The 24,268-nt window shown below is 40.8% G+C and overlaps 1 protein-coding gene across 1 annotated transcript in view; it reads right to left on the bottom strand.

Annotated features, from left to right (window-relative positions):
- Nucleotides 1-24,268, bottom strand: part of aven (apoptosis, caspase activation inhibitor) — a 50,425-nt gene that overhangs the window by 11,061 nt on the left and 15,096 nt on the right. The window lies entirely within an intron of this gene.

Raw genomic sequence — 24,268 nt, 5'->3', positions numbered from 1 at the left:
GGAAGAGGAAAAAATGACATCTAAAAGGGTGAAAAATGAGATGCACAGATTACAGAAAATGTGCAGGAAATACCGTTTAGAGAAACTCCAATTTGCGATGTGTGAAGCTGATTGTCTTTCTGAGAGCCCCAGCACCTCCAGCATGCTCCCTGTCACGCCTTTTTAACCAAACCAATTAGCCCAACATGACATGGCGCTGAAACCCAACTACGCGTCGATAAATCACTGTCTGCGCTAATTGCAATTAAAATCCCGAGCAAACCAGGCGAGACAATAAAGAGGGCCGAAGCTATTTACTCTTAACTTTTAATGGTTATTGTGCGAGGCTGTGTTTATGTCAAAGTCATATCAGAAGAGCTCCAATCCACTCGAGGCTTCGTTCTCATTAGGAATGTATTTTCTTTGGCTTGTTTGGAGGTAAGAGGCTCAAGCTCGAGCACTTCTCTGCAAAACTCATCAATCACATTTAGCATTTGATGTGAATCTAGTTTAATTATCCCATCACTTTCTTTCATGGACGTTATTAGGTAACAGTAAGTGCTGTTTTTTTCATATTTTTATAAAATGTGGATGCAGTTGGAGAACACACAGGATTGTTCTCCTGTAGGACATTTCAGTCTCATAACCACTCTATACATTCACATGCTTACAAGACGTTGTAGCTGTATTTGAGGAGATTGAGTATGTTTTATAATCTGTAAAGAAAATCTCCTTTTTAGGACAGACGGATCATTTCAGTAACTCTAATGTAGCACTTTTGTCCTTCATGCGCTTTGGGAAATTGGTGAAGTTGTGCTAAAAACAAGGGAAAAAAGTATACTCTGATAAAACATCCACTTAGCAATACATTATCTTCCATGAAGGTCATAATGTTCAGTGGCAGGTATTTTGTCCACAGATATCGGTGAGGGTAGGCTTACTGCATAATGCAACATGACAAATTATATCCTGCCACAGAGGTGAATCATTACTTCTGTAGCAGAAGTGGGGAAAAAACATCATGTCACAATATCGTGATAGTTGCCCATGGTAACAGTGGTATCTAAGGTTTGGCACAATGTTAAAATTTTCATTCCAACACCTGTACACTGCCAAAACTGGCAAGCAAAACAAACGAGGGGGAAAGTGTGGCGGAATCAGAGAATAATAAAATGCAGTAGGTAGCTCACGACAAATGTGTTGGACACAGGAGTGGAAACTTCTACATGTTCTATTGCACAACTCTCAACTCAAACTCAAACAAGGAATGAGTCCCTAGTTTGTAGCTCCATTAGCAGTGGTGCTGAATTAGGCCCCAGTTGAGCAAGCTTAGAGACTGGTCGGTGACAATCTGCCAACCACCAGTCACAAGAGTAAAATGTGAATTCCCCTAAAGGTTGGCAAATGGTTGATGAGGTGCCACTCTTTCACTTGTACCTACTCAGCTCTACTCTATTGATGGCTTTGATCATTTTCCATTACAATTGAGGACCACCTCAGTGTGCTTAGGGTCATTATGGCAACATGGCCGAAAGTCGCATGATGTCATTTGGATGAGACACATGCCACAACAATGGATGACATCAAGGTGATGGTATGGTGATCATTGAACCGGTGTTGTTTGTTTGCAGCCATTTGCCTCATTTGATTTCTGTGAAGGAGACGTTCTCATGACTCATTGAGCGATGCCATGGACCGACCAATCTGTGGCATGCAGTCTGTAAATGTCCCATTTTCAGATTGGCACAGAAGGTCCTAAAAAAATTAAATAAGCACTTGGTACCAGGTATTATCACCTAATGGAAACCTCTAAAAATTGAGTTGAGTTATGTAGGTACCAGTGAAAAAGGTGAAATCGGATTGAAGAACTTTCACCCTGAAAGTAAAAATTTCGCCCTACCGCTGTATGGAACGCCAGGACTGCCATAATGAATTAATTAAATACACCATTAAATAATTAATTAAATGTGGCAATAATTAATTAAAATTGGAATTAATTAATTAAATAAATAGTTATGACACATGTAATTAATTAATTATTGACACATTTAATTAATTATTTATGTATTTCACATTTTAATTAATTATTGACACATGTAATTAATTAATTATTGACACATTTAATTAATTATTTATGTATTTCACATTTTAATTAATTATTGACACATTTAATTAATTATTGACACATTTAATTAATTATTTAATGATATATTTATTTATTTCATTTTGGCAGTCCTGACGCCTGGCTCTCGTCATGAAATAATTTTATCTGTCAGCCTCACCCATCAAACTCAGGGGGCGGGGTTAACGCTGCCCATGCAGCTTCTCTAACATTTGATTGGTTGCCGTGCAAAGTAAGTCAAAACAGGTCGATCCTAGAAAATCGATTGCTTGTGTAGACTTGGGGCAGCCAGTTATCCCAGAATGCAGATCAAATCACAAGCAGCAATGGTGGTGGTGTAGTTTTAAAATACCCCGTTTTTCTGTCACCAGCTACACTTTTAACAGTGTTTTAGCCGCGAATGTCGCGACGTATGTCTGGTCAGGTTGTCAACATAGAACATGTTTGCAAAAGTGCTCAGATGTTTTCAGAGATTTCACTAGCTCTGCTAACAGTTAGCATGCAGAGTGCACCGAGGGGGTTACGTTAACCGGTTTGTTTACATATTCCACTCTCCGTGTTCCACATGTTGCATTCGCAGATTCTCATTTTCACCGAACGATCGTCTCTTTCCGCCTGGTCTTGTGTCTCTGTGCTTCTGTAACATAAAGAACGAGCTGACATTTTTCTCACGAAACCAGCGATCAGCTCAGCAGACCCTCAGTTTACCTGCATGCATCCTCCTCCTCATCTGTCAGCTGTTTAACACCTGCTGCTAATTCAAGAAACACGCCTAGTTACCTGGTGATAGTCACAGTTTAACTGGGCAGCCGGTGCTCGATATAACGCAATGTCAGCGCATTTTTCTGCACAAGATAAGTAAATATAGTGTTTTCCCCGAGCGCAGAGCTGCTGGAGCTCGTTTCCTTACAGAGCACTTTATAGGCGAACAGCTTTATCAGCGGCTGATGTCCAATCACCAGCACACAGCTTTCAAACCTCAGCTGAGTTTTAGCTCTCAGTGGTTAAACGCTGGACTTCATTCACTCAGGTTCTGTCTGTCGGGTCACGTTTACTTCGCTGTTTTATTTACAACTGAGCAAATCGGTTTGGCTGAGGTTAAAGTTACGTTTCATAACTGCATAGTTTCACAGACGTTTAATGGTTCACTGGCACATGTGTTAGACTGAACTATCATCTAAATATCATCTGTTTTTTAATAGTTATTCAACTGTATTCTAAGCACCAGCTGTCTGTTAGAATGTGATTTTTTTTCTCTCTCTGTTGGCAGAGGTATAAAAATGCGCAGGAAAATCTGACATGCATGGCGAACTTCACCGACGATATTTAGGGAGGAATAAACACACATCAAACATAAATGAACCATTTGTCTGTCTCCATAATTGAGAGAATTTTCTCTTCTTATGTCAACACTCTCTCTCTTTTTTTTTTCTTTTTTTTTGCTTTTTCGGTCATGTTATGTTTACCTGTCAAAGGCTTGTTACAAACTATGAAACACATTGTGCAGACTTCTGGATGTTAGAAGAAAACTAATACTGCTCATGAATGAGACTAAAGGCAGGAAGGTGTCCTTTAAAACTAAACATGTTAATAGGACCTCCCTGTTTATATCATAGTTTATGATATAGCACGTGTATTTCAGTAATAGCCTGCTGAGGCCACTATACGTGCTGGCCTCATATCAAATGTGAAGGCAGACTGAGTCTATGTTTGACGTTTTTTATATCTAATCTTCCTTTTCAAACATTTAAACAGCAGCGAGTCTGCAGCTGAGGGAATACAAATTCAAATTGTCGGAACAGGTTTGCTCGTTTCTTGGATTCATTTGGTGATTTATTAAATGTATAACTGTTATTCTAATCTGCTGCTGAGTCTCTTACACTTTTCTTTATGCTGTATATTTTCACGTCTCTGGAATAGTTGGCAGTTAGATAGTCAGCTGGGAAACTTTGTGTTAACTCATGGAGCTGAGGATATCGTGGATATGCTGACCTCGCTGCGTGGTGTACAGAGCGAGGTCAGCATGATTAATATTCACAATAAAAATATTAGCCGAACATCATGAAGTCTGTATGTGTTTCATAGTGTCGAACAACCTTTGTACAGTTAAAGCCAGCAGTTACTACATGACGGAAACACCAACGTTATCTCTTTTATGTGTTTATACACAGGTCACGCTGATTACTGAACAAAAACCCAAAGATCAGATGTTAAACAGATTTATTTGCTCTCTCTCCTCCTTAAACATGTTTTTAATGTTAGTTATAATTCAGAATTGGCGACTGAAACACGTAGGACACATAAGAACATCAGGAAATAAAACATCGATAAATATAACCTCAGTAAAAGAAGTCAGCGGGGGTTACTACAGCTGTGTACCGGGGCCTGCGCTTTGTCGGTGGGATTGCTTGCGAGGCGAGCGGGTCTATCCCACGCTTTGCCGTGAGACTGGGCAGACATCTCCGAAATCATCGAAACACTTTTGCAAAGAGGCTGTATCTTGACAAACCGACCAGACACATGAAGATTAAACCACTACATTCTCGGCTAAAAAAATATTAAAACGGTATTTGGTGACACACAAACAGGGTTTTTCAAAGCTCAGTTCTGTTAGCTTCCACATGCCGGTTGTTGTGTGCTAGAAACAATGGCCACCAGGCCAAAGCAATGGTTTTGACTCGATCAGCGTTAACCCCGCCCCCTGAGTTTGATGGGTGAGGCTGACAGATAAAATTATTTCATGATGAGAGCCAGGCGTCAGGACTGCCAAAATGAAATAAATAAATATATCATTAAATAATTAATTAAATGTGTCAATAATTAATGAAATGTGTCAATAATTAATTAAAATGTGAAATACATAAATAATTAATTAAATGTGTCAATAATTAATTAATTAAATGTGTCAATAATTAATTAAAATGTGAAATACATAAATAATTAATTAAATGTGTCAATAATTAATTAATTACATGTGTCATAACTATTTATTTAATTAATTAATTCCAATTTTAATTAATTATTGCCACATTTAATTAATTATTTAATGGTGTATTTAATTAATTCATTATGGCAGTCCTGGCGTTCCATACCGCTGCAGCCAACACGTTTCAAAATCCATAACTTCAACTTCGATACTGCTTGGGGAATAGCTGGGGGCAACAATACACTTGAACCGAAGGGCAAACATCAATAGTCAATATGTTTAGTTTAATCAATCAACCAAACATGCTGGTATCGTGAGTTAGATACCAAGATCTGCTAACTTAAGAAGAATACTGAACAAAGGCTGCAAATGTGTACTTATTCAGTTTGTTGGTGTTTAGGAGGGTTTTACATTTTATCAGTTTTTACTCAGCTTTAGTAATGTGACTAATGAGCTCTCTAATTTGCTTCCCCTCTGAGAGTTTGTTCTTTTTAACCACAACTTAATTAACTTCCATTCACTTTTTTCATTCTTGATAAAAAAGCACCATGCATCATGTCTTTGGTAGCTGTGATTCTGGTAAATCAAACTGGCCGGGGAATGTCTTTAGAGCCACCGGATGTGTTAAAAATGGTAGTATTGTCTTGCAAAACAAAGCAATACAAAATGTTCCTGCAACAAGGTATTTCGTTCTACTTATACACTAATCCCACTCAGCTGGGTGCACTGCTAGAACTGATTTCAAATTGGTTCAAAATGTATAAAAGAGCCACAGAGCCTCACCAAGACCAATAATAAAAAAAAAAAAAGCTGTGCAAGAAATTGGCCGGTTATCATAAACAAGCAAATGATTTATCAGGTTCATCAGATAATATTTTAGATGTCTCAATCTGCTGTCAATAAGAATCTAAAAAAAAAATCGCAGGAAATTAAATAAAATGAACAAAAACCTGAGAAAGAGATCTGTAAGTACGACAAACTGATACGTCTTTTTGTTTAGTTCAGTTCTAAAATATTAAGCTTTTCCTCACAGGCACGGCATTACTGGCATTTCTTTATATATATATATATATATATATATATATATATATATATATAGGGGTGCAACGATACACAAAATTCACGGTTCGGTTCGATACTTTGGTGTCACGGTTCGATATTTTTTCGATACAAAAAAAATGTTCATGCCTTCTTAATTTGTCATTTATTAAAATTATAAATATATATTTTAACTCAAAAGTACAGTTTTTAAATGTAACCCTAACCCTTGTGCGTGTTTTTTATTTTGACAGCGAATGCGCACCTGCGGACCACTTATGTGCAGCCCTGGTTATTTAGCTCGTCATATTGCAGCCACAGAAATTCTTTTGTCCATGAAACCATAAAGCTGCACTCTCTTTTTGCCTTATAGTCTGATTTGTCATAACTTCTCCGTTTTGTGGTAAGCTTTTCTTTGGCTGTCACTTCTTCACCCTGACCTGTCTTATTTGGCTCAGCAGAACTAAAATATATATCTGTCTGTGAAGGTTCTGTCACGGTCCTGGGTCGGGTCGACCCAGCATTTTGAGTTTCTTATGTTTTGGTTTAATTTTGCATCATGGATTAGTTATTCTCTGGTGATACTGTTTTGATTACAATTATATTCTGATTCTTTAGTTATCTGATGATGATGTTGATGACGATGATGATTATTTCTGGTTTAGGTTTGTTATCTTGCCCTTATGTTTGGTTTAGGTTGCCTGTGCTTAGTCTTCTCTGCCCATATGTCCCTCTGTTTGTCCATGATGTCATTATGCCTGTTTACGAGTCTGTCTCTGTCTGGCGTGTGCTTCCTGTTCTATTTTGTAGGTCTGTGTCCTTTGTCAGTGCGTTCAGCTTTGTGCTCTCCCTGTCTCGTCAGTGTAATCAACGTCAGCCGTGTCTCCCAGCTGTTTCCTCTTTGCTCCGTTCACCTCTTGTATTTAGTGTCTGTGTCTTCCCCTACTCGGTGTCGCATCATTAACGTCTGTTCACCCTCGCTTCCTCTGTGTGCTCCGTTTGCCAGCCAGCCTTCCTGCCTACTTATTCCGTTCTTCCAGTTTAGTTAGTGTTTTTCTGTTCTGCTTCTTACCAGCAATAAAGCTGTGTGTTTTGAATTACTTCCGCCTCAGTGAGTCCTGCATTTTGGGTCCTCCCTTCCTGCCTGCCCACACTCAGACATGACAGGTTCTCAGTCATCCAGGTCATCGTAGTCAAATATATATCCTGCTGCTTTTACACACGCACTCACACAAGCTCAGCGATTCTCTGCGCGATCAACCTCTCACATGTTTAAGCTACAGGAGATTTCACTTGTCATGTTTGCATAGTAAGCTAACGATTAATAAGACCATGTCAGAGGAATTGGTGCACAAATTATCATCACTCACAGATCAGTGCTGTCGCTCTCTATACACAGTTCGCACGATTGCAAAGTGAACGCAAAAAACAAGCGCAAATTCAAACGCGATTTCAATATGTCACATATTGACAGTGGCTCACCGATGCCAATGACATAATTACCCAGCTACATTTCCGAAAGAATGCAAAACCATTGACATATATTTTTCCTTCCTACGATAGCCTGACGGGCAGGGCAGAGATAGATTTTGGTAGCCCGACTGGAAAAATCGGGATGTCGGCGATTTTGCGAACCCTGTATCGGATTGAGGAATCACTCATCTTTGGAAAAGAGTTTATTACAGAGAAATGGCTCTTTCCAAAATAAAAGCTATACTATACGCTTCTTCTGGGCTATATTCTCAGCCGCATATTAAACATATCAGGTCCCCATAAGAAGAATCATGTGCTAACGGCTGTCTAAATGAACTCGGGTAAAGTTTGTAGCATGCGTGCTTGTTGTTTTTGTCTGCTTCCACTTGTCTTTGCACTAGGATGATGTCGGTGTAAATGTGCAGTCATATTTGTTGTGTTCCCACTAGTGCTGTCAGCGTAAATCTGGTTGAAATGACGTTAACGCCACAACACGGCAAATCTCCGTTAACGAGCTACCGCGGATCGCCCATGCATGGGGCTGGACGGCCAACACATTAACAAGCTAACTGCGCTAACACACTAGCTCCCACCCATGTAATTGAGCATTGCATGGCACATCCAACATACTGTTTTACTTTAGTCCATGACGCGCTTACCTTCAGGGTCATACCTCACATGAAAACCAAAATAGTTCCAAACGCCAAATCTGAATGAGGGTGGGGGAGGTTCAATTTGCCATGTTGCAAGGAGAGCTTAACTTCTGTCTCGCTAGCTTGCCCTGCGCTCAGTGAATCTGCTTTCGACTACTCCGCCTAGGCTGCACTGTGGAGCGCAGATCCACTGAGCGCTCAACACAGACAGCATCGTCAGAAGGAAAGTTGATAAAATAAATATAAAATTTATTCTGTATTGTTCGATACATATGGGTACCGAACTGAAAGCACTGTATCGAACGGTTCAATATCGATACGAGTATTGTTGCACCCCTAATATATATATATATATATATATATATATATATATATATATATATATATATACACACACATATATATACACACACACACACACATATATATATATATATATATATATATATATATATATATATATATATATATATATATATATATAAAAAAAAAACCACCCAGCACGCCCCTGCGGGCGGTTTATCCTTCAAGCTCGGGTCCTCTACCAGAGGCCTGGGAGCTTGAGGGTCCTGCGCAGTATCTTAGCTGTTCCCAGGACTGCGCTCTTCTGGACAGAGATCTCCGATGTTGTTCCTGGGATCTGCTGGAGCCACTCGCCTAGCTTGGGAGTCACCGCACCTAGTGCTCCGATTACCACGGGGACCACCGTTACCTTCACCCTCCACATCCTCTCGAGCTCTTCTCTGAGCCCTTGGTATTTCTCCAGCTTCTCGTGTTCCTTCTTCCTGATATTGCTGTCATTCGGAACCGCTACATCGATCACTACGGCCATCTTCTTCTGTTTGTCTACCACCACTATGTCCGGTTGGTTAGCCACCACCATTTTGTCCGTCTGTATCTGGAAGTCCCACAGGATCTTAGCTCGGTCATTCTCCACCACCCTTGGGGGCATCTCCCATTTTGACCTCGGGACTTCCAGGTTATACTCGGCACAGATGTTCCTGTACACTATGCCGGCCACTTGGTTATGGCGTTCCATGTATGCATTGCCTGCTAGCATCTTGCACCCTGCTGTTATGTGCTGGATTGTCTCTGGGGCATCTTTACACAGCCTGCACCTGGGGTCTTGCCTGGTGTGATAGACCCCAGCCTCTATGGATCTTGTGCTCAGAGCTTGTTCTTGTGCTGCCATGATTAGTGCCTCTGTGCTGTCTTTCAGTCCAGCTTTGTCAAGCCACTGGTAGGATTTCTGGATATCAGCCACCTCCTCTATCTGCCGGTGGTACATACCGTGCAGGGGCCTGTCCTTCCATGATGGTTCCTCGTTTCCCTCCTCTTTCTTGGGTTTCTGCTGCCTGAGGTATTCACTGAGCACTCGGTCAGTTGGGGCCATCTTCCCAATGTATTCTTGGATGTTCGTTGTCTCATCCTGGACTGTGGTGCTGACACTCACCAGTCCCCGGCCCCCTTCCTTCCGCTTAGCGTACAGCCTCAGAGTGCTGGACTTGGGGTGAAACCCTCCATGCATGGTAAGGAGCTTTCTTGTCTTTATGTCAGTGGCTTCTATCTCCTCCTTTGGCCAGCCTATTACCCCAGCAGGGTACCTGATCACGGGCAGGGCGTACGTGTTGATGGCCCGGATCTTGTTCTTACCATTCAGCTGACTCCTCAGGACTTGCCTGACCCTCTGCAGGTACTTGGTGGTTGCAGCCTTTCTAGCGGCCTCTTCATGGTTCCCATTTGCCTGCGGGATCCCCAGGTACTTGTAACTGTCCTCTATGTCTGCAATGTTGCCTTCTGGTAGTTCAATCCCCTCAGTTCTGACTACCTTCCCTCTCTTTGATACCATCCGACTACACTTCTCCAGTCCGAACGACATTCCAATGTCATTGCTGTATAGCCTGGTAGTGTGGATCAGTGAATCGATGTCTCGTTCACTCTTGGCATACAGCTTGATGTCATCCATGTACAGGAGGTGGCTGACAACTGCTCCGTTCCGTAGTCGGTATCCGTAGCCAGTCTTGTTAATGATCTCACTGAGGGGGTTCAGGCCTATGCAGAACAGCAGTGGGGACAGAGCATCTCCTTGGTAGATCCCGCACTTGATGGTGACTTGTGCTATGGGCTTGGAGTTGGCCTCTAGTGTTGTACGCCACATCCCCATTGAGTTCCTGATGAAGGCTCTTAGGGTCCCATTGATCTTGTACAATTCTAGGCATTCCAGTATCCAGCTGTGGGGCATTGAGTCATAGGCCTTCTTGTAATCAATCCAGGCAGTGCACAGGTTGGTCAGTCTGGTCTGGCTGATTGTTCTGTCTACCAGTAGCTGGTGTTTTGCGCCTCTGGTATTCTTGCCAATTCCTTTCTGTGTCCCGCTCATGTATTGACCCATGTGCCTGTTCATCTTAGCCGATATGATGCCTGACAGGAGCTTCCGTGTAGTACTGAGGCAGGTTATTGGTCGGTAGTTGGAGGGGACCGGTCCCTTCTTGGGGTCCTTGGGGATCAGGACCGTCCGGCCTTCAGTTAGCCATTCCGGGTGTCTCTCGTTAACTAGCAGCTGGTTCATTTGTGCTGCCAGACGCTCGTGGAGTGCAGTCAGCTTCTTCAGCCAGTAGGCATGAACCATGTCGGGCCCTGGTGCTGTCCAACTCTTCATACTGGAGACTCTTTCTTGGATATCTGCCACTGTGATGGTTACTGGACCCTGTTCAGGGAGGTCGCTGTGGTCTGCCCTCAGATCCTCTAGCCACTGAGCATTGCCGTTATGGGTTGCATCCTTCTCCCATATGCTCTTCCAGTATTGCTCCGTCTCCAGCCTTGGTGGTGCTGTTCTCTTATTGTTCCCTTGCCACTGAGAGTACACCTTTGCTGGTTCTGTGGAGAACAGCTGGTTTATTCTCCTGCCTTCTATCTCTCTGGTGTACCTCCTCAAGCGGCTGGCCAAGGCTGTGAGTCTTTGCTTGGCAGTTTCCAAGGCCTCAGGTATGGACAGCTTGCTGTATTTCTTAGGCACCTTATTTGTCGCACCTTTCTGCAACTCCGTTAGTTGGCTAACCTCCCTCCGTGCTACTTTGATCTTGCCCTCTAGCCTCCTTCTCCATGGAGGGTACTGCCCCTTGTCGCTGTTCAACTTGTAGCCAAGCATCTCACTGATCACTGTTGCCGTATTGTAGATGAGCTTGTTAGTGTCGGTAATCGTGGTTGTAGGTATTGCCCGTAGTGCTGCATTAACATCATCTAGCAGACCTTCTGAGGGAACTTCACGTAATCTTGGTAACCGGCTACGCGGGATCCAGGTTTCAAGCTTGGCCATGATCCTATTTTTCAGGTCAGTTCCTCTCGCACTCAACGATCCTTCTCCTATCGCACTTGGGGCTATGTACCCAATCTCGGGTGGGGGTGATGATATCTCCCCCCTGACCTGGCGTCCTGACTCCTCCTTGCCGTAGCATTTGTGTTGTACCTCGTCAATCTCTAGCTGTGAGAGCAGTCCCTTCTTTCGAATGTTGGAACACTGAGCTACTAGTTGTTTCGCCGTCATTGTGGATGTTGGGTATCGAAGAATCCATAGGTCCCTCATCCTATTCATGTAGCCCCTTCCGCCGGGGTTACTTGCATAGTAGCATTCCAACAACGCCCTGTTTTCGTAGGGGGTCTAGCCTTAGGACCCTTACTGGATACAGACGCCCCAGGCAGGAATCGAACTTGCGATCCTCTGTTCCAAAGGCGTGTAGTCTAACCACTACGCTATCCAGCTGCTATGCTATATATATGTGTGTGTGTATATATATATATATACATATATATATATATATATATACACACACACACACACATATATATACACATATACATATATATACATATATATACACATATATATATATATACACACACATATATATACACACACACACACATATATATACACACACATATATACACACATATATGTATATACAGTGGGGCAAAAAAGTATTTAGTCAGCCACCGATTGTGCAAGTTCCCCCACCTAAAATGATGACAGAGGTCAGTAATTTGCACCAGAGGTACACTTCAACTGTGAGAGACAGAATGTGAAAAAAAAAATCCATGAATCCACATGGTAGGATTTGTAAAGAATTTATTCATAAATCAGGGTGGAAAATAAGTATTTGGTCAATAACAAAAATACAACTCAATACTTTGTAACATAACCTTTGTTGGCAATAACAGAGGTCAAACGTTTACTATAGGTCTTTACCAGGTTTGCACACACAGTAGCTGGTATTTTGGCCCATTCCTCCATGCAGATCTTCTCGAGAGCAGTGATGTTTTGGGGCTGTCGCCGAGCAACACGGACTTTCAACTCCCGCCACAGATTTTCTATGAGGTTGAGGTCTGGAGACTGGCTAGGCCACTCCAGGACTTTCAAATGCTTCTTACGGAGCCACTCCTTTGTTGCCCGGGCGGTGTGTTTTGGATCATTGTCATGTTGGAAGACCCAGCCTCGTTTCATCTTCAAAGTTCTCACTGATGGAAGGTGGTTTTGGCTCAAAATCTCACGATACATGGCCCCATTCATTCTGTCCTTAACACGGATCAGTCGTCCTGTCCCCTTGGCAGAAAAACAGCCCCATAGCATGATGTTTCCACCCCCATGCTTCACAGTAGGTATGGTGTTCTTGGGATGCAACTCAGTATTCTTCTTCCTCCAAACACGACGAGTTGAGTTTATACCAAAAAGTTCTACTTTGGTTTCATCTGACCACATGACATTCTCCCAATCCTCTGCTGTATCATCCATGTGCTCTCTGGCAAACTTCAGACGGGCCTGGACATGCACTGGCTTCAGCAGTGGAACACGTCTGGCACTGCGGGATTTGATTCCCTGCCGTTGTAGTGTGTTACTAATGGTGACCTTTGTTACTTTGGTCCCAGCTCTCTGCAGGTCATTCACCAGGTCCCCCCGTGTGGTTCTGGGATCTTTGCTCACCGTTCTCATGATCATTTTGACCCCACGGGATGAGATCTTGCGTGGAGCCCCAGATCGAGGGAGATTATCAGTGGTCTTGTATGTCTTCCATTTTCTGATGATTGCTCCCACAGTTGATTTCTTCACACCAAGCTGCTTGCCTATTGTAGATTCACTCTTCCCAGTCTGGTGCAGGTCTACAATACTTTTCCTGGTGTCCTTCGAAAGCTCTTTGGTCTTGGCCATGGCGGAGTTTGGAGTCTGACTGTTTGAGGCTGTGGACAGGTGTCTTTTATACAGATGATGAGTTCAAACAGGTGCCATTCATACAGGTAATGAGTGGGGGACAGAAAAGCTTCTTACAGAAGACGTTACAGGTCTGTGAGAGCCAGAGATTTTCCTTGTTTGAGGTGACCAAATACTTATTTTCCACCCTAATTTACGAATAAATTCTTTACAAATCCTACCATGTGGATTCATGGATTTTTTTTTCACATTCTGTCTCTCACAGTTGAAGTGTACCTCTGGTGCAAATTACTGACCTCTGTCATCATTTTGAGTGGGGGAACTTGCACAATCGGTGGCTGACTAAATACTTTTTTGCCCCACTGTATATATATACATATGTATGTATATATATATACATACATATGTATGTATATATACATACATATATATATATATAGTCTGAGGGTCAGAGAAGATAAGAATAATACACCCACTAGCAGCTAAATAAAGACCCGTGGACTGCCTTAAATAAAGACTAAACTGCCAGAAAGCACAAATGTTTCAATCCTTTGAAGGCTTGAGCGGATGAAATGTGACAGCCGCCGCAGATCTTAAATCCAAACAAGTCCAATGTCCAGAGCAGCCACACCAGTTGATATATTTGCTTCAGAAATCCCAAGTTCGTCCTTTCTTGTAGTAAAGTCATCAGAACTGTCTGTGTGTGACTGAATCATGACGCTGCAGTCTCATTGACACAAAACACACGCCACCACCTGCACTCTGTAAAGATCCACTTAAACACAGAGTCGTTCATTGTAATGCACAAAGACACAAAGATTTCTGTTCACTGACAAAGCTGCTGCTGCAGTGAAAAGAGTTTTGGTGTGTTTTATGACGTTCCTTTTTTTTTTATATCAGTAACAATTATGTTTTAAATCACTGGCATGTGTTGTCAGAGTATGTTTATCATTATTACTTAATTAGCTCCCTGATTTGCTTTCCTCTCTTATCTGCCATTTTTTGTGAGTTCCCTCTTTGTTACTGCATGTTGGTTAACTTTCACTCATTTGCTAAGCACCACCACAAGTAGGAAACAGTGACCCCAAGTCACTGTTTTAAATTTGCAGGGGGATCCATTCAGAGCGCCTGAGGCTTCAATAAAAATATTGATATTTGGGGTCAGAAGAAAACAACACAATATGCTGGGTATCAATATTTTGCCCAACTTCTATTCAGTGGTGCATCACTCTTCATTTCGTGTCAACAAGAATGTGTCTGCATTATTAGGTCAGGGTTCTGTTCCCTTGCGGACTTGCACAGAGGCAGCTGTGGACACCGTGGTGTAGGGCTGCGCAATGTGACCAAAATCTCATATCCCGATATAAGAATTCTATCGTCCTGATAACGATATAAATCACAAAAATGTAACATTTTCTGTAAATTCTGTGAATCTCGGGCAGCTCGTCTTGCGGGAAATGTTTCCAGCTGGGTGTAGTGTAACTGGAGTCCAGTGTTTTAACCGATGCATGAAACTATACATTTTTAGACATAAGTTGTAAAGGCCACCGTTTTCTTTGTATTTATTACACGGCGTGCTGCGGGGAAAAGCCTGTTCTAACGTTTGAGTCTAAGGTTTATTTTTTAGCACCTGGCGGCTCTTTTTTACTTCTCATCTGTAAATAATCTGCTCTTTCACGTGATTCAGTTTATTTTGAAAAGTCGCAACAGGATCTTGAGCTTTATTGTGAAAGGTTTGTTGCTAACGCCAACGCATAAAAACAGGTGCTTGTCCGTCCCTAGTGTGGTTATGTAAAATATAAGATAAAGACAGAACTTTAAGAAATTAATATAGCCACTACAGTGACATCAAAACGATGAAAAAATATTGCCATAAACAGTTTATTTTGCGACACCACGAAACAAACGATAGCATAAAATGAAACCATAGACGTTTTTATATCGTCATCCGATATATATCGTTATATCGAACAGCCCTACCGTGGTGCTTTTATTATACTAATTTTCAGTCTAGTGGGAATATCCAAGTCATGTATTTGTAGTTTAGTGTTCTCCTGTAGCGTAGTGTCTACACTTGGTCACACTAAGGTGAAAAAACGAAGATTACATTTTGTCAAAATTGTAATGATTCAGCAAATAATTCTACTAGCCAATCTATCTGTGGTCACACCTTGGTGCCTTTTTGTATATGTCTTTGGCAACACAGAGGGACCTAACATATGCATAAGCTATAGAGATTCACCTGCATGCACTCATCCAAAAAAAGCAAACAGGGTATAGTCAGACAGCAAAGACACACCCATAAGTAAAATGCTGCTTGGTTGAAAAGCTGCCTTGAACAGTGCGGCGACATGAGAACTTGCCACAAGCAAGGAGAAAAATCATCTATAACATTACAACAACAAAAAGTGCACAGAGAATGGCTTACAGTTCTCATTTCATTGGATAAAAGTTTGCACATAAAGACTTCTACCTTCATCTTCATTGCAGGAGCTAAGCTAAAGGGCCAACATTGCCAGCTGTTGAATGCCTCCTGAAGAAAACACTGTACAAGACTGCAGTGCTGGTTAAATACTTTGAAGCTTACCAGGGCAGCGTCTGGCTCTTAAATACATGATTACGTTAGCACAACTGGACTTTGCGACAATTTAGTTCTATTACTTCACCACTAAGGGATTCGACTTAAACAGCCATGTTTCCGGGTTAATCCATATTGAAACATTCAAAACATTGAGCCTGAATAATAATTTTGGCCTCAACCGCTTTATTCAGAAGTGATCAAATCAAAAACGTGGAGGAGATAAAGGCCTCCCGGATTACACATGCAGAGTGGTTTCATCATGGAAATCAAGACCTTGAGAGACCAGCTCTACAGGAAGGTAACATCACACGAGAAAAGCCTCACATTAACAAAAGTCACAGTCACTGCTAGACATCTTCCACTGAAGACCATTATAGGAAGATATCAATTAAGAGGTCAAAGTCTACTCAGTGCAGCGGTGAAAAACCATTTCATATTGATTATTTGTAGCTTGTCATGCATTAGTATAAATGCATTAGCTATTGACGTCTCTATCTACACACCCACATGGCACAATACGACCAGGTGGTCACAGAAAGGTAAGGAGGTCAGAATCAATTAATTAGTAGCCAAGTAAACAGCTTTTACATAAGACTTTATCTTTCTGTTGATTTATTACAAGAATAACCTGTGTAGTAAAAATATGTTTCATATATTAACCATACCATTTAACAACTACTACTCTCCATTAAAGAGCATCTTGTTCTTGTTACCTCCATTTCAGACTGAGATTCATATGCAAAGGTCAGCTCTTCAGGACTTCAGAGAAATGAGAGCAATAAGTTTTCCTTAGGGGGGTAGTATTTAGAAAGCTCATTTAAAATGACTCATCGCATAATTTTGTTTTATACATTATTCACTCTGGGGGAAGACTACATCTGAACTAAGCAGTTGTAGCTGATGTTTGCTTCCAGAGAACTGGTTGCACACAGATTGGTTTTTGCTTGAACAACAACCAATTTGACCGGTAACAAATGCAACAGTTGGTTGGCCACAGCTAATGAGCGGGTTGAGCTGACATTAAATGTAAAAATGCATAGCTTCCAAACAACCAGACATGTTTGGAAGCTATGCATCTAATGGAAAGCTTTATATGCCAAATATTATCACCGCCGCTCGTGTGTGGGAGGTGTGAAGCACATCAAGCAATTATCTTTAATTGAAACAGAATCGCACCATTAAATGACTAATTTGCTTTTTACTTTTTGAAACCACACTGGCTTTAAAATAACTAGCTTGATTTGGGGGAGTTAAAGGTTATTTTACAATGTTATTCTGCCACTCTTATATGTCATGTGAGGGCAAAAATCTATAGTCAACCTATAAATCAATATTTTGACAGCTTCAGATGCTGTCCACAGGTAACACGGTTGTCAATACATTAACTTACCGAGAAAGTAGAGAAGTTTTCTCTACAAGGACATGAGAAAGCTTCATACATGCAATACAGCCTTGATCTTTAAGCATTTCCCACAAAAGCTGCAAAGGTCCTACATAGTCAGATCAGCAATTAAACGTCCATGGTTGTTCAGTCAGCTGGATTGGGTTCTTGGGCTTTGTAATATACAGAGTAAACATTAGCAGCAAAGGATAACAATATTCTGGAGTTCAGTTTAAGTTATCTGCAAAGGCTTCCAGCAAGGTGGACTTTTTTTCTTGATTCGTTTACCTCAAGCACAATTAACTTAGTCTCAGTATAAATCACTGGCACACCGTGACTGGGCACAAATATAAAATACACCACAAGCACTGAAAGAATGAACTGTTATCTAATCGTTGCATCGGCTTTTATCCTGTGGCATGAGAATGAGCCCAAAGTTGCTCCAAATGACAACCAAGAACCTTGTGGGAGTTTCAGTGCCGCTGATGCATGAAGTACTGTGTGAACAGGTGCAACAGAAAGACAGTTAGGCGAGTGGGAGGTGCTACATAAGCCCTATACAGGTTACACAAGTCATTTCATCTTGAGGGAGCTCATCTCAAGTACAAAGTAAACATTAAACAAACTAAAGGGAACACACAATATACTTTTAAAAACCTGCTTTTGCTCCCTTTTTAAATTTTCTTTTTCACTTTTTTCCACAAATGTATATGATAATCTTCAAATACTGTAAGAAGCACAATTCATCAGTTATGGCTGATTAATTAGGCTTCTATTAGTCAAGCCTAAAATAACCATTGTCAAGTGTTGGTCCACAGTACCTTGACATAATTCTGGTGTCAAAGTGACCAATTGTCTAGGTGGAAGCCTACAATGTCTCCAATCAACAGATATTAGGCAATCATATATGTGTGCCTCATTACATGAAGAAACTGAGGAATCCATATGCGTGCATTTTCAATATCTGGGATAATCAATAGCAAGGCAGTGAATCGGTGGTTCAGAGGAACATGCATGATATAGACACATTAAAGGGAAAAAGCTTCAGCCCATTCTAGTCACACAGTTTAATCACAGAAGAATCAGCTGCTCAAGCAAGATGCGATTTGTGAAAAAGCTGGACATATGCGCTTTCAGTGAGTGGGTCTGGAGGCTGACTGGGGCAACAGGGTGATGAATAATAGGAAAAAAGGCCTCCATTTTCATAAAAGCATAATTCAGCAATCATTTTCAAAACTAATTCCTTTGTTTTTATTGTGAAAAAGATTCATCTATGCCAGCACGGGAATTTATTATGCACCAAGTGACTTCATTTTTTCCACAACTTGGATAAACATTACTGTATTAACTCTAGAGTTCGTAATGTCCTTTTTCAGTTAGTGTTTAATTAAGCAGCAGGGTTCCAACCAAGTTTCTGCAACTCTTCGTCAAGCCAAAATTTTGTTTTTCGTTTTAATTAGGTCTGAAATATATCATTTCCACTTGCTCGACTAGGACCTATTCGTGCTGCTGAAAACAAATCCGGCAATAACTTACAAATGTTTTTATGTCTGGGATGAAAAGAATTTAGGGATTTAGCCTGGATTACTCGCAAAAAGAATAAAAGGGACTGTTCCCAATAAGTAAACATGGAGGTATCTTTTTAACTGCCGATATCGTCACTAAAACACTGAGCGGTTATACGTCATATCTGACCTAGTATTATTTGTTGACATTGGCAACAGAAACGGTTGCGTGATAAAAGCTATGATGAGAAGATCTGCATCTGTGTCATTTGGTGCATTAAGCTGTTATAACAGTTGCACTGTGATTGTTCCTAGCTCTAAAAAGTCAGAGTGCAACTTCAGAGCCTGTGTACATAGATACTGAAGATAAGGGGCAACTCTTTGTCCCTCCTCCAAACTCTAAATCCAGCTATAGCTGACTTTCTTACAGGTGAGCCGAAGGTTGGTTTCTGTAGGTTTACGGTTGTACTTCAGGACTTCACACAGCACCAGCTTGTTGGGGTCTTTGCGGAATGGATCGCGGAACATGGCTGCGGGGATCAGATACAGCACAAATACAGCACAAATAACATCTAGTACCACAAAGATCCTTGTTGTTCACTAGTATGTTGCTTCAACTTATTACACGCGTGACTGGTGCTGACAACATGCGATACAATTTACATCAATGTGTTTGTTTCATTATGTCAGCAGCAGACACAGAAGTTCTCCCCTTTTAAGTGGGCCCTGCTTACTAATATGAAGAGCTGCTTGGGAATCAATGCAGCAAACAGATATTTCTGCATGGCCTTATCAACAACAGACTAAAAAGGTAGATTTAAGCCACAACCAAAATTTAAGCCAAAAACACTGACCTAAATCTTGTTAAGCAGTTATTGAAAAAAACCCTAGAATCTTTATAACTGCCTGTCTATTTTAAAATGTTCCTGTTACTGAATCAGCATTATTTATGTTTGATTTTGATTGATAAGGAGATGATTCATAGCATACCATGAAATAAGAGAAATGTTATTTAGATCCACATATAATTATTTTCTTAGTCACAATAAATGTAAAAAAGATTTTGTTGAACTTTTACTCAGATTTAATCCATGGCTCGCAGAGGATAGAGTGAGACTCTAAGCAAGTTGACTTTCATCTCAAAAAACAAAACAAAAAAACATTTCCTTGAGAAGGAAACAATGTTTGCACTCTTTACTTTGTAACTACAGCAAGAACCTTATCTGCAAAAGGAAGCTCATTCCAAAAAACCCACAAAACAAACAGAGAAAGCAATTTAAAAATCCTACAAGAGGCGCATGGTCAAAAGGCTTTCAGGACTACCAAACACCATCGTGAAGTGGGACATGTGTAGCTGATTGAGAAGCGAGCCATTTCTCTGTGATGAAGACATACAGGTCTGCCGTTGCAAAGGCAAACATTCAGCTTATGCTGAACTGCTACTGAGACATGTGAGCTCCTCCTCTGGCTCCTCCCCCTATGTTTCATCCTACTACTCCACCTCTTCCACCTCCTCCTCCCTTGTCTTACATATTGCCTAGTGCTCTGATACAGGAGGCTTCAACCTATGCGGGAATTTTTCCTAGTAGTTGCTCACGGCTGAATCTGCGTGTCAGAGAGGATGACAGCGCAGCCTGCATCCAAGCAGGGTTTTCAGAAGCAGCAAGCAGGAGACTGTTGGGAGGGAAAAAGTCTGTCTGCGCAGCCCTGAGCACTGAAGAAGCTTTACTTAATTCCATTGCCAGTGGAGTTGCTATAACTTTGCAGAAAGTGTGAGGAGCTGAGAAATTACCTTTGATTTTTCAGAAGATTTTCGAGCTCACGAGTTCATCTTCAGTGAAAGAGAAGACTCTTCGAAGAGACCTTCGGCTGATCATTGTTCGTGATAACGAGGAGCTCTTTTTCAGTCATTCTCTGTGAAAAATGTCTGAACAGCATCGAGGCACCTCAGCAGTTTTGTCACATGGACGTTGACGCCAAACAGCTGTTGCATTTACCATCTTTTCTCAGAACGAAGCTGGAATATTGAGGAGCTAGAGCCTACTGCACCGATGATGCTGACCGGTCTGTTTGCATCGAAGTGCTTTGTACTTAGCAACTGATGAGGATGCGAGACAGTGTGATGACCTACCTATATTTGGCAAATGTGTTTTTCACCTCGTTGGAGAGAAGAGCACAGAGGAAAAAAGTCAACGAGAGAGAACAGGAGAGGGGAAGAGAAAGCCAACAAGAGAAAGTGTGAGGCAAACAGTCAAAGGGAAGATCTACAGAGCCAACTCTGCCAAACTGAAGACGAAGTCAAAGAAAAACAACCTATCAAACACTTGGCCACATGCCCGTTTAATGCTGGAGCATTGTGTTCGCTCGGCGCGATACAGGGTGAGTATGTATTCTGTTTGAAGTGGCTATTAGGCAGGAAATTAAAGAGCTCAGAGGAGCAGCTGTCAACTGACCCTACTTACTGTTTACTAAAGACGTATTAGAAATTCTGACATGATAAAATTTTGATTACTGAATAGCAAATGCGGCCTCAGTTACTATATTAAGGAACTGTGGAACATGTTCTGTGGCTCACAGTTGCAGAGCTGTGCAGTACATTTTGTACTGTGTGGATTTAAAACCATCATAAAAACATGGTTTAATTGACCTTAGATACACTTAAATAATTCACAAAGGGTTTGCTGGCATGTTGTGCATTTACTTAATGCAGAAGGTACAAGTAAAGTAATTCAGTTTAAAGTATCATTAAAAGTCATGGGTTTGATAAGCCAGCATCCTGACGCTTGATCTGCTGTTTTATTGGAGGCATAAAAACTTTGGGACTTGGTGGCTTTCAATGTCCTTTAATTTACTTGTTATTTTCTTAATTATTATTACTTTGCTCTTGAAACGCAAACAGAAGCTGTTATACCAAATGTTTTGTCGTGCTCGGCAAAAACATGTAAGACCAAAAAAGCAACAAATTATCACATTTGAGAAGCTAAAACGGTTTTTATTTCTTTGGTTGGAAAAAAAAAATTCTACTCAGAAATAATATTTTCTGAGATTTTTAAAACACAAAGCTCTAATAAAAAGCTACATAAAAAGAGCAATCCAGAGATTTTTCCTCTATAGGAAACTGATTTATTTTTATAGTTTTCTTTAATGAAACACAGCAAATTGTAATGGAGAAAATAATTGAGACTGAAAAAAAAAGCCTTGCTACAATTTTTCAGTCAACTATCAAATCAGTTTTCAAGCAATTATGTCAAACATCTATTAGTAAAAAGCCATCTAAGCCCATCAACTGTGACTTTGTAAAACTGAAATTAATTTTTTTCAACCTTTCATAATCTGGTGAAAATAAAAAGTTAATGTAATGGCACTCAAACAAAGGCACAGGTATTTAAAGACGAAAGTGGGTGGGCTGATCAGTGGGATGATCTCAGTGAAGTGTCTATGATCCACCCGCAGCTTTATTTAACCTCACACCATAACCCCACTGGCGTCATCTTAATGAGCAGTTCCAGGGAAACAAACCAAGCACCTGTAATGCTTTGTTTCCTATTTGTGCTAACCAGACAGTACATAATTGGCCTCATTCCTCTGCTTTGACGCCAGTCTCTTCCAGCGTACATGGCAAATCTAGTATCTATAACAACACCGGAACATACATATTAATGGAATGATTGGGACTATTAATCTCAGTTAGGAAATCATCCTTGTGTGTGTCAATCTGGTTAGCCGAATCACAGAAGCTCTAATGTGATTTCCTTTTGTTTCATTATGATTGAGCTTTGATAGAGGCCCATTAGCAGCCTTGGTAAACTATGGCTGCGGGGGAGCAGGATTGATCCTTGTGTTAATGTGTACAGATAGATGACAGTGTGAGGATGTAAATAACTGGGCAGTAATTTCCCAGTCATACAGGCGCATGGACTCACATGTACAGAATAAGGGAACTGCATCATTGGTTCATTTCTCCTAGCAACAGAATAATCAACCTCCAACGATGTGAGGACTAAAACTGACTCTGTAAAGCTAAAAAAAAAAAAAAAAAAAAAAAAAGAAGAGGAAAAAAAGAAAAGAATTCTTGAGAATTGAAAGCAACTTAGTAGATTAAAATTCAACAAATGCATCTGTTGTTCACCTTATTCATGACCGAGGTGATGAAAACCTTTCTGCACAAAAGAAGCTTTAGAATGAACTGCTCGCAAAATATCTCAAGTATCAAAAGCACCAAGGTTTCATCCTTGAAAAGTTACCTCACTCTGGAATCTGCAGTCATGAAAAGGGTCTGTTGTCTCCTGACGCATTGGAAGCACTGGATGTTATAGAAGGTGTAATCAGAGTCTTTCAAAACACATGAATGCTAAAAGCACTTGGGATGTTTGGACAAGCAGGAGGGCTACATAATAGCCATTTGTCAGGCCACAAACAACAGAAATCAGCTCGACCTTCAATTCAAATCAAACAGTCTGTTTACATAATTTCCCTGTTGGGCTCCATTTTTCATAATCACACCAAGTAGAGGTTTTAATAGAGCTTTTGCAAACACAAAGTCAGGCACTGTATCTCCCAACAGCTCAATTATATATGTTTAAACAGACTGGCAAAGGAAATTCACCAAATGTCTACAGGTCTTTATCAGGGCTGCGCTAAATTTTCCAGTTGGATTTTGGGCGTGTGCTTGAATTTGTCCAGCATGCATATATCCATGCTGAGAGATGAATCACTGCAGCAGCAAATGCATCTGGACACATAAAAAGTCCAAATGAAATCTAAACAGCCTGAAGTGATACAAATAGAGACTATATCAAGAGCAAGGAAAGCTCTGAATCTCTGAATGTAAAGAAACGCACTGGTGCATATATGTGATATAGATACCATATTTCATTATCAGGAAATAATGATAATAATAATAATTATTATTATTATTCTGTTCTTATTAGCTAAATACATCAGATGAACAAAAACACAATAACTAAGCCAAAATATATAAGCAAGTACACCCTTACTTCTTCCATAGTAATTAAGAGGGTAAACAGCAGCTAAAAACCCAAGAGCTACAATCTGAGTACAATTAGAAAAAGACCAAAAAAAAGTATAGCTTGTCTGGAAGTGCAGCCAGAAGCAAACGAAAATGGAAGCACAGCATAGTCTGCATCTGAACAAACCACAAGACTTATAGAACAATGTCCTTTGGACAGACAAGACCAAGGTGGAGATGTCTGGCCACAGTGCACAATCCAACATTTGGCAAAAAACAAAGCACAAACTCCTCATAACAACTGTGAAGCATGGTGGTGGAGGGATAATGATATGGGCTTGTCTTGCACCCTGGGCGCTTTGCATTGAGTGGACCATGAACCTTTCTGTATTATCAAAGTATTCTCTAACCAAATGTGATTGGATGCAAGACAGTGTG

This window comes from Diplotaxodon limnothrissa, linkage group LG15 (assembly GCF_057381915.1).
Source record: "Diplotaxodon limnothrissa isolate DT_005_m linkage group LG15, D_limnothrissa_male_GT1.1, whole genome shotgun sequence".
In the NCBI taxonomy this organism is placed as follows: domain Eukaryota; kingdom Metazoa; phylum Chordata; class Actinopteri; order Cichliformes; family Cichlidae; genus Diplotaxodon; species Diplotaxodon limnothrissa.
The sequence above is the reverse complement of the archived record's forward strand: the minus strand, read 5'-3'. Positions and strand labels throughout refer to the sequence as shown.